Source organism: Lepus europaeus, chromosome 18 (assembly GCF_033115175.1).
Source record: "Lepus europaeus isolate LE1 chromosome 18, mLepTim1.pri, whole genome shotgun sequence".
NCBI classification, from domain to species: Eukaryota; Metazoa; Chordata; class Mammalia; order Lagomorpha; family Leporidae; genus Lepus; species Lepus europaeus.
Genome location: NC_084844.1, coordinates 32483151 through 32497054, shown reverse-complemented (window position 1 = coordinate 32497054; position 13904 = coordinate 32483151). Strand labels below are relative to the sequence as shown.

The 13904-nt window shown below is 48.5% G+C and overlaps 1 protein-coding gene across 11 annotated transcripts in view; it reads right to left on the bottom strand.

Annotated features, from left to right (window-relative positions):
* Positions 1-13904, bottom strand: part of MSI2 (musashi RNA binding protein 2) — a 406247-nt gene that overhangs the window by 378272 nt on the left and 14071 nt on the right. The window lies entirely within an intron of this gene.

Sequence of the window (13904 nt, the reverse complement as noted above, 5' to 3'; positions counted from 1 at the left end):
AAATAAATATATAATAAAATCTTTTTTAAAAAACGGTAACTCTCATCCCACCAAAGTTCTCCATCCTTCCCTGCCTACTCTCCTCACCCAGAGCTGGGCTCTTCTGGAGTCACTGCCTCCCTCCAAGCATTCATCCAATTCCTCTGAGCAGTCGGCCCTGTGCTTCCAGTCCCCACCAAGCCCCAAAGGAACAAGGGACACTCAAAAGCTGTGGACAGCGCCTAAGACTCCTGAGTAAATGCAATTAATTCCTCAGCTTAGAAAATGCAGGTTTTGGGGCCAGCGCCGTGGTGCAGTAGGTTAATCTTCCGCCTGTGGCGCCAGCATCCCATATGGGTACCAGTTCTAGTCCCAGCTGCTCCTCTTCCAGTCCAGCTCTCTGCTATGGCCTGGGAAAGCAGTAGAAGTCCTGGGGCTCCTGCACCCACGTGAGAAGACCTGGAAGAAGCACCTGGCTCCTGGCTTCGGATCGGCGCAGCTTCAGCCACTGCAGCCATTTGGGGAGTGAACCAATGGAAGGAAGACCTTTCTCTCTGTCTCTCCCTCTCACTGTCTGTAACTCTACCTCTCAAATAAATAAATAAAATCTTAAAAAAAAAAAAAGAAAGAAAAAAGAAAATGCAGGTTTTGTGATACGAAGCCCCAGAGCTAGCCCTTTTGGGTGCAGGTGAGAGATGACGACTGCCCCCTGATGGCCTGCCTTCCTCTAATAGCGCTGAGGGACGTACCCACTAACTCCAGTTGTTCTCCGCTCAGACAAGGGCACAACACTTGGATCTTGCCCCCCTCCCCCCCCCCCTTTTTTTTTCAGATTTATTTATTTACTTGAAAGGCAGAGATCTGGAGAGAGAAGGGGGAAGAGAGAGAGGATCTTCCATCTGCTAGTTCACTCCCCAAATTGCCACAACAACCAGAGCTGGGCCAATAGAAAGTGAGGCTTTTCTAATGCGTCTGCCATGTGGGTGTAGGGGCCCAAGCACTTGGACCATCTTCTACTGCTTTCCCAGGCCACTAGTAGGGAGGTGGATTGGAAGTGGAGCAGCCAGGACACAAACCAGTGCCCATATGTGATGCCAGCACTGCAGGCTGAGGCTTAACCTTCTACACCACAGTACTGGCCCCAGATCTTGCCCTTTTCAAGAACATTTAAAAAAAATTTTTTTTTTTAGCTAGAAAGGAAAGAATGAACACTTTCCAAGACTCACTGAGACACTGAGTACCTTCTTCATATTGTCCCACTTACCTCCAAGACTCTATTATCCTCACTGCTTTAGGTGCAGAACTGAAGCCCAGAAAGGCTCAGACACCTCCTTCAGGTCACAGAGCTAGGGGCAGTGCCAAGTTTCAAACTAGGTCCTTCTGAGTCCAAAGCTTGTGATCCCAACAAACCACAGACTTCATTTATTACCACATGTGCACCAGTCAGAAGCCAAATTGCATGCAATTCCACCCAGGCTGAATGCATTCCTATGTATACACATGCGTGCACGTGCTAGTGTATGTTTGCATTTCCCAAAAGTTCATAAGACAAAATACACACATAGTCAACTGCAGCATTTACAACCCTTCTCCAACTACTGAAGAAGGCAGGCACAGAGCATTCAGCCCAGCTTGCCCCAGGACGTCATGACACTGTCACAGCCTTAACTCACACAATCCACTATGGGCCAGACACGAGTCTAAGCACTTTATTATGTTATCTCATGTATGAGTGACCCTCACAGCAAACCATAAAGGAGACACTTTCATTCTCTACATTTTCCAGATGACAAAACCAAGGTATAGAGGATTTGGATGGCTTGCTCAAGGTCATGCAGCTTCTAAGTAACAGAGCAAGAATTCAAACTCAAGGATTCTAGTTCCAGAGACCAAGGAACTATCCCACCTAAACAGAAAGTGATAAAAACAGTAAGTTCATGATTACAAGTGTTTGTCCTAGCATTTAAGATGCCAGTGTCTCATACTGGAGTGCTTGGACTCCCAATTCCAGCTTCCTGTTAATGCTGACCTTGGGAGGCAACAGGTGATATCTCAAGCATTTGGGTCCCTTGCCACCCACGTGGGAGATCTGGATTCAATTCAGGGCTCCTGGCTTCAGTCTGGTCCAGTCCTGGCTGTTTGGGGCATTTGGAGAGTGAACCAGTGGATGGGAGCTCTGTCTCTCTGCCCCTCAAATAATTTTTTAACATAAGGTGAGCAGATGAGGTTGCACCAGATCTACATTTGGAGCTTTGTTTTCCCATATTCTGAGGCCCCAACCTGCATGACACTAAGTCACTCACAAGCCAGAGTCACAATTTCTCCATCACAAACAATTGCTCCATTCAGTATCTCCCAGGAGGAACGAGCAGTCAGCAGTCCACCCAGGCAGCACACTAAAGCCTTGGTTCGGGGGCAAACATTGGAGGATTCTTGAGCTCAAACCCACAAGCACCTCCTTGACACTTGGGAGTTTTATCTGTGTCGCTCTGAAACAAACGGTCATTTCCCAGGGATACAATCAGTGACCCACCCGGGACGCACAGGGGGTCTGCTTGTGCTCAGGGCCATGCTCTCTTTACAGTTGGGGAAGACCTCAGGTGACCACTCCCTCGGAACCATTCACTTCAATCCCTTGGGGTCCCGTTGAGGAGGGGCAGCCAGCAGAGCTGCACAGGCACTGAGTCGACAGGACAGAGTGGTGGGAGGCAGTCATGACATGTGGACGTGGCAGTGTGCCAGACACAGGCTGCCCAGGCAGGACTCGGCCTCAGAGCAACTGTAATTGAGTTCTTTCAGCAAGTGCAGCAGAAAAATTCATAATGAGGCCCTCACGCCCTACCCCCACGACATCAGCCTGCTCTCCAGTCGTGTGGGATATGGGACATGCATGGACATTGACCGGAACCTCATGTTCTGCCAGGGAAAATGGGAATCAAATCCAGGGAATTTTAGTTTCAAAGCACCGTAAGGAAGGCATTCTGCCATAATCAGCTTTCCTACCCCTATTAGTACAGGAAAACAAGTTCTGAACCTGGCTCCCTAGTGAAAAATGCAAAATTTGTATAATTAAAATTATACTTGTGAAATTCAAACACACTTTAATTTCCTAAGGGCCCCCTAATCAAGTCGGAAGTTCTTCCCAAAACCAATTATCGGCTTTGAAAACAGAGGAGGAAACATATACATGAAGCAGTCTTGGGGAGATTCGCAGCCCAATTTTTTCCGAGGTTCGTGCATCCTAATTTGATCCCTTTTCCCCCAGACAAAAGAGATGGTGAACCTACCACTTGGTTCTTATTAAGTCTTATGTATATAAGTTGCAGTGTTTGTTTGTTTGCCTCCAGCTATAATTCCAGAGATATCCCAGAGGGAACTGGTGGAAAGGGATTTAAAAAACAACAACAACAAAAAAAAAAAGAAAGAAAGAAAGAAATCAAGTTCAATTAATACATGGGTCCTTCTAAAAGTTCATGGAAATGACATCAAAATCTAAGTTTATTTTGGTGCAAAAACATCTTTAATCCATACTTATGCATACCCCTCCCATAGTCCACCCTCGGCTTTATCCAGCTTTTTATAAGATCTCCCAGCAATTTTCCTATCACCGTTAGCATGCCAAGGCCATGACCGGAAGGAGATGAAGGCATGGCTTCCCTCCTGAGTAACAGAGCCAAGTACTTTCAAGGTATTATCTAGGAAATCAGCAATGCCGAGTTTGCTTACTCCCTTCCCAGGTAATCTACCCAAAACGTTGCAGCTTTTCTTTTCTTTTCTTTAACATTGAGTTAAGTGGAACTTCTCAAGGCCAGTGCTGCGGCGTAGTAGGAAAAGCCGCTTCCTGCAGTGCCAGCATCCCATATGGGCACCGGTTTGGGTCCCAACTGCTCCTCTTACGATCCAGCTCTCTGCTATGGCAGCCTGAGAAAGCAGTGGAAGATGGCCCAAGTCCTTGGGCCCCTGTACCCACGTGGGAGACCCAGAGGAAGCTCCTGGCTCCTGGCTTCGGAATGGCACAGCTCTGGCCATTGCGGCCAACTGGGGAGTGAGCCAGTGGGTGGAAGACCTCTCCTTCTCTCTCTCTATAACTCTGACTTTCAAGTAAATAAATAAATCTTTAAAAACAAAAAAACTGGAACTTCTTGTACATGAACCAAGTGAAAATAGAAAATATTTTCTAAGACACCAAAGTATTTAAAAAGCAGTTCCTGCCAAGTTCCTCTTACACCACCAATATGAAGTATAATCAGGCTAGGGTCTTTGGGTGGGGGAAGAAAAAGAGAAGAGAAAAGAGAAGAGAAGAGAAGAGAAGAGAAGAGAAGAGAAGAGAAGAGAAGAGAAGAGAAGAGAAGAGAAAAGAAAGCCGTACACCAACAGGTTTTCTCTTCCCCTCTCCCTGGAATGCATTCCAGAGGCAAGAATACTGACTTTTCACACAGTTGGCTTAGCCCTTCCAACAGTGTCCAGCTCTGCTCACCTGCCACCCACCCAGGCTCCTGCAGTTTTACCTAGAAAGTCAAACTAAAGTCTTCCTGGTTTACAATTTGAATTTTCAGCAGGTACAGAGGCCAGCACTCACCACACACAGCCTGTCTACAGTGGGGAATTCTGCTGCAAATCAAACTGCATTTGGGACTACAACTTCCATGGGAAGGGGCAGGGGACAAAATGGTACGTGCACACACACACATGCAGGCACCCTCAGCTGAAAGCGAGCCATGGGAACGATGATCTGGCCACTTCCTCGTCTCCCTCCCACCACAGCGGTCACCTCATTAATGTCACTCAGCATCACATTTTGCAACACGAAGTCTTTCTGCACTCTGCTCCCGTGGGCAGCCCCAAAGCCAGCCTCCATTGTAAACCTCTATTCTTTGGGAAACTATCAAAAGCTTTGATTGGAGCAAAGAAAAAACTTTTATGGGGCCTCCCTTCTCACTCCTTCTCCTCCCCCAGTGCCTTCTCTTTGGTGCTTTATTCAACATCACTACACACACAAATCATGCTCTGAAAGTCGTTTACAATATGTCAGCTTAAAAAGAAGGAGAAAAAAAAAAAAAAAGATTGCCGGGGCCCGACTATTCGCAACCACCCAGAGAGGAATTCATTTCGGTGGAGGATACTGACAGAGCCCTGAATACATTCCTACACTGCTTCCTGCCCTCCAAAACAATAAAAATGTAAAATCCCAGATGTAAGAAGGCCAGGGTGGCCTAAGCGAGGATCTCTTGACCCCCAACGAATTTATTCCCTTGGAACTTCTGAAGTACACTCTGCCCAGAATGCATCATCAAGACCACTTTATTAGATTTTTCTAAACCCTTGAAATTGTCACATAATTGAAACAGAAACAGCAATTTAGAGCTCTGAATGGATTTCTTAAAAAGATGACGCTGGCCTGGCCCAACACACCCCCCCTCCTTTGGCCGCTCTTGCCCCTAACCTAAATTTAAGGCCCTTGCACACAAAACCCTATTTATCTTTTTAAATCCTCGCCTGACATAAAAGTTACACGTTCCCCTAATGCCTTCGATTTCAGGACATTTGGGAGAAACTCATCCCAGACAACAGGCTAAAAAAAGAATCCATTAGCATTAACTTGCCTGTCACAGGCAGTGACAAATAAATGAATGTGATGCTTTCAGATCAGTCATGGGTGGCACTACCCCCAGGCAGATAAAGACCAAGACTGGGAGACAACAGGCTCCCAGGGAGTCCTCTCACACAGCAAGGCCTCAGCTCTGCCCCAGAGGCTTGCCAGGACCTCACTCCCAGGGACAGCAAAAACACAGGCATCAGATGTGGCACAGGAAATGAATTCCTCATGCCCACCAGGCACCCCCCCAGATAAAGGAGCCTGCCATCTTGCCTTGCAAGCCAGGACCTGTGAGCGGGCCAAGCCACCAAAACAGAATGTTCCAGTCTCGAGATGTTGCTCCATCTATTACCCCCAGAAGGGGGCAACTGCGCCAGTCACCCCTGAGCTGCCAGGGACAGCCCTCCCAGATGTGGGCAGTGCTATCTTGGGCACAGCAACAGCTAACCAGCGTTTACAGGCACCTGCAAGGTGCAGACGTCACCTCGGGCCATTCAGATGTGTTGTCTCATTGAATCCCCTGAACAATTCAATGCTGTAGGTACTGCTGATTTCCCCCATTTAACAGATACAAATGGAGGCACAACACCATGAAGTGATTCCTTCAAAATTGTATGGCTGGGGAAGTGTCACTTAACTACGCTCAACAGGCTCTTAGAAAAAGGATGGTGGAAAATAACTTGAAGTTCCTTGACCAGAGTGAAATGGGTTCTACTTTTCGGCCTGAGCATTTCATAGCAGTCAGGCAAAGTGAAAGAATCTAAACTCACCCTACTTGTACTGCATACAGTAGAGCCTAACTGCATAGAGCAGAGCCTAGTGGTTAGGGGGACAGGGCCTTGGGAGCAGACTGATCTTGGCCCAAAATTTCTATGGTCCCAGGAAAGCTATTTACCCTCCCACGCCTCAGCTTACCCTTCTGTCTAGTGGAGATAATACTGCAAGACTACAAAGGACCACTGCAAGGATTAAATTAAAGGAGAGTGAGGATACAGAGATTACACTGTGCCTACAACTGTACTAGCTCACAATTTGTGACAGCCTTAGTTTGAGTTAGGATTTTTCTTTTGGATTACTCACAGTCTCAGAACTAAAACAAAGAAGTATGGCAGCCAGACACCACACTTAAGGTATGTTTCCATTGGTTGGAAAGTTAGTGCTATCCATCCTCCAATGAGAGGGAGACCTGAGATACTGCGTCATATCTGGGACCCAGTGGGATACCTGTCCCAGGTGAACCAATGAACTAAGGCTACTGCTGCAACATTCTACCAGGGACTCAGCCCCAAGACCACACCTGCTCATCTCTGGCACCACACGGAAAGCAGAGAGCATGATTCCAACAAAGCATGTTTCCCACACAAAGCAACCACCAGCAAAGGTGACCTCACACAGACACCACCTGCAAAGTCACAGGCCAGGTGCTTATTCTGAGCCACAGCACACGCACTTTGGCATCCTGCAAGCAATCTATGATTTCCATATTGAGAAAGGACATCTGTCTACACATGGTGAGGTCATGATCACAGCTTAGACAAGGATACAGTACAGAACCTTGAGATTTTGTTTATATCATAGTCCCTCATGAAGAAGGATGAAAAGGGCGAATGGTGGACGCAAGAGAAGGACAAAACTCTTTGTAAGCTGCCCCACACCTGAAAGATCAGATAGAGAGTATCTGTCAAGAGCACCACTCCCAAAGAAAGGTCTGGAGCCAGAGAGGACAGTCGGGCCGAAGCTTAAGCAGCAAGACCAGTGAGGAAAGTGCCCCAGGAAGCTGCCAGCCATGGGCGTATCAGTGACCCCAACCTCTATACGGGTCCAAAGGAGCTCAGATCACCCCCCAGAGCCTCCCCAGGAGCCCGTGCATGCACGGGCACACACATACACACACACAGCAGGTTCTCAGCACCACCATGCCAAAGACAGCACCACTCATTTGCTCTGCCTGCCACTCAAGGCCTCCCACAGCCCGGCCCCAGCCTACTTTCCAAGCCTCATCCCAGACCAGGCTGTAGCACACACCCTCTGAGACACTGCACACCCTGACCTTTCCTCACTCCCAGTAGGAAGGAAGAGCTGCATTCCTGCCATTTTTCCTTCCTATCTGTTCTTCAGGATCTGGGGCAAAGACCACCTCCTCCAGGCAGCTCAGCTCCTTCTCTCTGAGTGCTGGCTCTTCCCTGAGTGAGCGAGCTGCTCACTTCCCTCCCTGCATCCCAGTGGCCTCCTCCCAACCTGGGGCTAACACCCCTGAGGACAGCCACATCTCCTTGGAAACTGTTCTTCCCTTTGCTCTGAATGCAAGTCTAGGATATGCAACAGGGCTGGGAGGTTCTTCACTGGTAAAATATGCTCGTGCTCTTACTTTATTGTCCAGTGAAGGCAACAAGGCATGAAATAAAATGCCACAAAACTCAGAACAAAGTGCCTGCCACAGAACTTGGTAAATGGTTATGGAACTACTGAAGTGGTGAATGGATTAAAAGAGAAGGTCCCTCCCCACAGCCGGCTTTGGTGTTCACACCTGATGGTGTATGGTGCACTTCCCTGTTAGCTCACTGCTTACTGAACCACTAGAGTGACAGTTCCAAGACAGCAGGGACTTTTATTCTGCCCACTGGCCCCAGATCTCGCATCATGTGCACACTGTGTACATTTGCTTGAGACATCAGCATCCCATATGGGCATCGGTTCAAGTCCCAGCTGCTCCACTTCCAATCCAGCTCCCTGTTAATGTGCCTGAGAAAGCAGCAGAGGATGCCACTCATGCCACCCACGTGGAAGACCCACATGGAACTCGAGGCTCCTGGCTTTGGCCTGGACCAGCCCTAGTCACTGTGGCCATTTGAGGAATGAACTAGTGGATGGAAGCTATCTCTCCTTCTCTCTCTTTCCATAATTAAATCTTAAAAAAAAAAAAAAAAAAAGCAAGTTTGCTGAGTGGATAAATGAGTGAATATGTAACACAATACCTGATGTGCTCACTAAATGTTTACTAGTTTATTATTGTTGGAAAGTCAAAATCAAAGAAAAGTGCTCTGGAGATCCAGGGAAGGAATCACGCCCCATGTAACCACATTTCAATCCACGTAGGACCGTATGTGTGCCTGGGCTTGACTCCCTAAGATTACTGGGTTGGGTGACATCTTGGCTGCAGGAACATGTGTGTGCCCAGTGGGCTCCATGGGGTTCGCATAGGCATGCAATCACCCGGCGACACAGGGCTCAGGACGCATCCCTAATGTTATGCAACATGTGATTATTTCCCAGAGGGAGCAGGAACAGCTTCATGGAAAAGGTAAGGATTCGGCTCGCTCTGAAAGAGGGGTGAGCTGTATGATGGGTGGGAAAGCTATGCAGACTGGACCCACAGAAGGGCAGGCTGGGCACCAAACGCAGTTTCAAGGCAGCAAAAGGCAGAAGAGGTAGGAGACAAGCTGACAGAGACCCCTCCCACAGTGGACCCTAAAGAACTGCAGCACTGAGGCTCAGAAGTTAAGACTGTGCTTGTGGGCCCAGGGGAGCACAGAGGGCGACCTGAACGGCCCCAGACGTGGGTGCACGCACAGAAGTAGCAACTGATGAGGATTACACAAGCTCTTGTAAAAGGGACACACCAGGTCAAACGAGGAGAGGGAGGGAGGATGAACTGTGCCTCTCCTGTGTGTGTGCTCCCAGAGCTTCCAGCCAGCAAGCACTCAGGTTTAAAAAACGCAGAACGGGCCTTGAAGAATGGATGCCACCTCAAGGGGTCCCCCAGACAGCCAGCTGGCTCCGCAGATCCTGGCTTCCTCTTCCTCCTCCCTTCTCTCCCAGGAGGGCAGAGGAGGCTCAGGAGGCTCAAGGGTGTGCCGAAATGCACCTGAGAGGGAAAACAGCAGCTTCCCCTGAGCAGGCTGACCTTCACAACAGTGCAAGAGAGGGGAAAAAAGCAAAATCCTGGGAAGGACATTTGTAGGACAATGTGCTCCTCCTCCTCGAACCGACACCTGCTACCAGTTGGGAACCCAGGACGGAGCCACACTCACCAACACACAAGAAGCTAGGCCTGTGATTCTCCAAGGCTCCGGCCGGGGTGGAGCAGGGGCACAGATAGCCCACGGCCGCCACCCAGCTGGCAGTGAGAACACCCCGCAGCAGGTCAGTTAACTGTGGCTGCTGAGATGACAGCAGCACATCACCCAAGATGGCAGGATGCTCGAGTGACCAACCCGCGGCAGCAAGGGGAGGCCAGGTGCGGGAAACTCACCCTTGGCCCTGGAGCAGCTGCCAAGAAACCACTGCCCCAGAACGGGCGGCGTACAAGTGAAGGAGTGCGCCACCATGGCACCAACCTGGATGCAGGCTGAGGACGGAACGTTCCGGGGCTCAGAAGCCACATTAGAGGACCAGACAGGAGCACTTGGCTTCTAGCGTGGCCCTGCCTCAACGGAATGGTGTGACCTGGAGCAGGGAACAGAACTGTACTGGGTGGCAGCAGCCTCTGCTGTGAACATGGCAGGCTGGCCCCAACTCATTCATTCCTCGGCAGCCCCCCACAGTGGCCCCAAGCTCTCGGCGAGCTTACGTTCTGCTTTACACTGTCCTTAGGTTGCTTTACCACTGTCACTTCTCAAATTCTATTAAAATAATTCTCCGATAATATCAGCAACATTTGCTGAGCATGATTTTGTGCATGGCCCCAGAAAAGAGTTTTGCATTCATTTTTAAAATAACTCCACACAATGGGTGCTATATTATCCCTCTTACTTTTTTTTTTTTTTTTTTTATTCCTGGGACTTTGTCTTTTCTTAATGTTTATTTTTATTTGTTTGAAAGGCTGAGATAGATAGAGGGAGAAAGTGTCCATCCACTGGTTCACTCCTCAAATGCCTACAACAGCCAGGGTGGGGCCAGGCTGAAGCCAGTAGTCTGGATTTCCATCCGAATTTCCCACATGGGTGGCAAAGACTCACATTCTTGAACCACCACCTGCTGCCTCCCAGGGTGCATGCTAGCAGGAAGTCAGATCAGAAGTGAAGTAACTGGGACTCAAACCAGGCACTCTAATTTGGGATACAAACATACACAGTGGTGGCTAAATCCATTGCACCTGCCCCTCGTGCACTCTTATAATCCTTTCAGTGGCTTTAGTTTTTGAAGTTTTTTTGAGAGGTAGACGGCCACAGACAGAGGGAACTTCTTTCCATTCGTTTACTCCCTAAATGGCCAAGGGCTGGGTCAAGGCTGAAGCCAGGAGGTAGGAACTCCATCCAGGTTTCCCAGAATGTGAGGGCCAGGAACCCAGACTCTTGAGTCATCACCTGCTGCCTCCAAGGGGGAGCTCTTGCTGAAAGCTGTCAAGAGCAGAGACACATACGGAACCCAGATACCCAACGTGTGACATAGGCATCCTAACAGGCAGCTTAACCACTGCACCAAACACCTGGCCCTCTCCCTCTTTCCGAGAGGAGGAAGGAGAAGGTGTGGCGGGGCTTCAGGGACTGGCCCACGGTCACCCAGTGGCAACAGAGGCAACTGGAAACAGGTTGAACACAAGAGATCTCCTGGGGTCAAAACAGAAAGGTTCTGGCCGTTCCAAAACTTCTGGAAGAACGTGGCAACTGGGAGGAGTGGGGACTGTTCTCTCAAGCTCAAGGACAAGTAGGACAGGTGGCGAGCTGTGCCCAGACTCCACTCTTGCAGAAAGAGCTTATCGAGTCTCTTGGTTCATCCACGCAAGAACCCACAAACTTAAGCAAAAGTCTTGCAGGCAGCCAGCACTTCTCCCCAAAAGGAACAAAGAAAAGATACAGAGTGATCGGCCCTCATCACCCTCACTTCCCCAATGGCCTCAAATCAAGTCAGGTTTTTTAGAGCAGCATGGCTACTTTAATGTTTAAGAAGATGTTGGGGCCGCGGTGGGGTGGGGGTGGGGGGCCCTTATTACATGTTTTGCAAAATGAAACAATCATCTGGAGAAATAGGGAGATCCAGAAAGGACTTATCTTCTCCTCCGATCAAAATGAGCTTCGCTAATGAATGGCCACCGGTCTGCAGTTGGCCCCGGACTAGTTCATAAAACCCTGTTGTCCTTCACCCAAGACGTGAGTGCACGCATCACAGAGGGTGATACACCAACTGTGCGACTCTACACTCTTCCCCTGGCTGCTCACTAAAATTATGGTCAAAACATTTTCCTATATATGACACACGAAACGGTATTGTGACCACACTCCTATGAAGCCCGTCCCGGACTGCTGCGGGTTTTCTTCCCTCCTAGCTCACAATTTCTTCTAGTCTTATTTTAACACCTCCACGGAAGATTTCTTGGTGAGCGTCAGCAAGGAGGGACAGCCAGCAAGCAGAGAAATGGATTTTAACTGAAATGCCTGCTGACATATCATTTACAAGCTTCGCACCAGGGCCACCGGCAGATGCAAGGTTGAACCTGCCACTGCGACCCCTACACACAGATGCAGAAGTTCCAACAAAGGGAGATCAACAGGAAATAAAGAAGACTTCACTCCAAGTTCTGCACTCCGGCCAGCCAGGCTGTGCCCCTAACACTAACTTCAGTCTGATGTCTGGGTGACCAGGCCCAGTTTTAGTGGAAAGGGACCACAGACGGGGAAGAAAGACACCTTATCCCCACTCTGCTCCCATCCCCACACCATGCAGCTCAACAGCTACCAGGCTGCCTTCCTAGGGCTGGGCCAGCCCAGAACCATATAGGATGCCCTGAGGGGTAGGATGGAGAGGAAGGACCAGACAGTGTCCCTCAATGGGATGATATCACAGGAAAGGGGAGAGAAGGGCAGGGGGCGGGGGAAGGAGTCCACCATACCCAAGAACACAGAAGTTCAAATTCCTGAGACTCTGAGCATGGCTCTGCTCCTCACAGCCAAAGGACCACTCTGATCCTATGTTCTCTTCCCCAACAGCCAGGGTGGGGGCGTCTCCCAATGTGCCCCCACAGGATAGCACACCAGTAAAAGATGCAGTTCTGGGTGCATCTCTGACATCACTTCTCAACCCGCCTGTGCCTCTGTTTCCTCATCACAAGATGGAGATAATTCTAGTAACCACCTCACAGGGCTATGGTAAGAACAACGTGAATCAGTACACATCAAGTTCCAACAAGAGTGCAGAGCACACACGTTCAATTAACATCATTCTTATTATTCAACCTCTCACAGGACCGATGTGACAGCCTAAGGGAAAAAACAGTAGACACAGCAAGGAACATTGAAATGGCAGTGCCATGCACCAGGTCATTTTTAAAGCCCTTTACCTTTCCAATGTTATTTAATCTGCACAAAAAAATTCTATGAGATGGGGAAACAGAAGTTCAGAGAAGTTAAAGGATTTGCCCAAATTCACACAGCAAACGTCTGCACATAACAATGATTTAACCAACTATAATGGCAGTGATACATCAGTTTCAAAGCCCTCACCAATACCATGCAATATCATTCTGTAGACAGAACTATTGGCATCACTCCCATTTTACAGGCCAAGAAACTGAGGCTGAAAAGTGGTGATGAGTGCAGGCACAGCAATCAAATGCAGAAGGAGCTGGGATTCAGATACTGACAATACACACCAAAGTCCTTTGCAAAGTGAAGTGTGCCATGAAACACAGGATAATATTATTAAATCCTTAGACCTCCACAGCAACAGTCCCGCCCCCAGCTGGTGTGATGTTAACGCACATCTGAAATCTGAAAAGTCACCAACAAACACCCCAGATGCAGGGCTGAGGATGGATGCACACTCTGACAAGTCTGAGAAATAGTCCGTCTCGTTTTCAAGTTGAATGCATCACTGAAAAACCCAACAGCCGGGTATATTAAAGTGAAATATTGCCAGCCTGCTTTAAGAAAAAAAGCTGGGGGAGGGGAAAGCAGGTCAGACCCATAGTTTGACCAAGTCAGGGATTTTTCCAGTTTCCCTCGAGGGTAATCTGATCCTGGTTCTGAGTGATCAAATGACTAACCTGGAAAGTTCACATGGATGGAAGAAACAGCAATTCCTCCAAACTCAAGAGGAAATACTGCTAATTCTCTTAAGACTTCTGCAATGACAAGTTTGGAAAGCAATTGAAGCAGTAAAGACAAATTCCCAAGTTTGCATAAGTACAGCAATAAATGAGCCTCGCTGGTTCATGAATTCCTATCATTAGGAAAAAAAAATGCGTCAAGGAAATATTTCATTATATTTATGTAAGAGACACAAAGAGAATGGATCAAATCACATGGCAGGTTCCGGACCTGAAATTCTCAACATATCATCCAGGACGGCCAACTGAGCCATTATTAATATGCAAAGCCATTCCTTCTTTCGT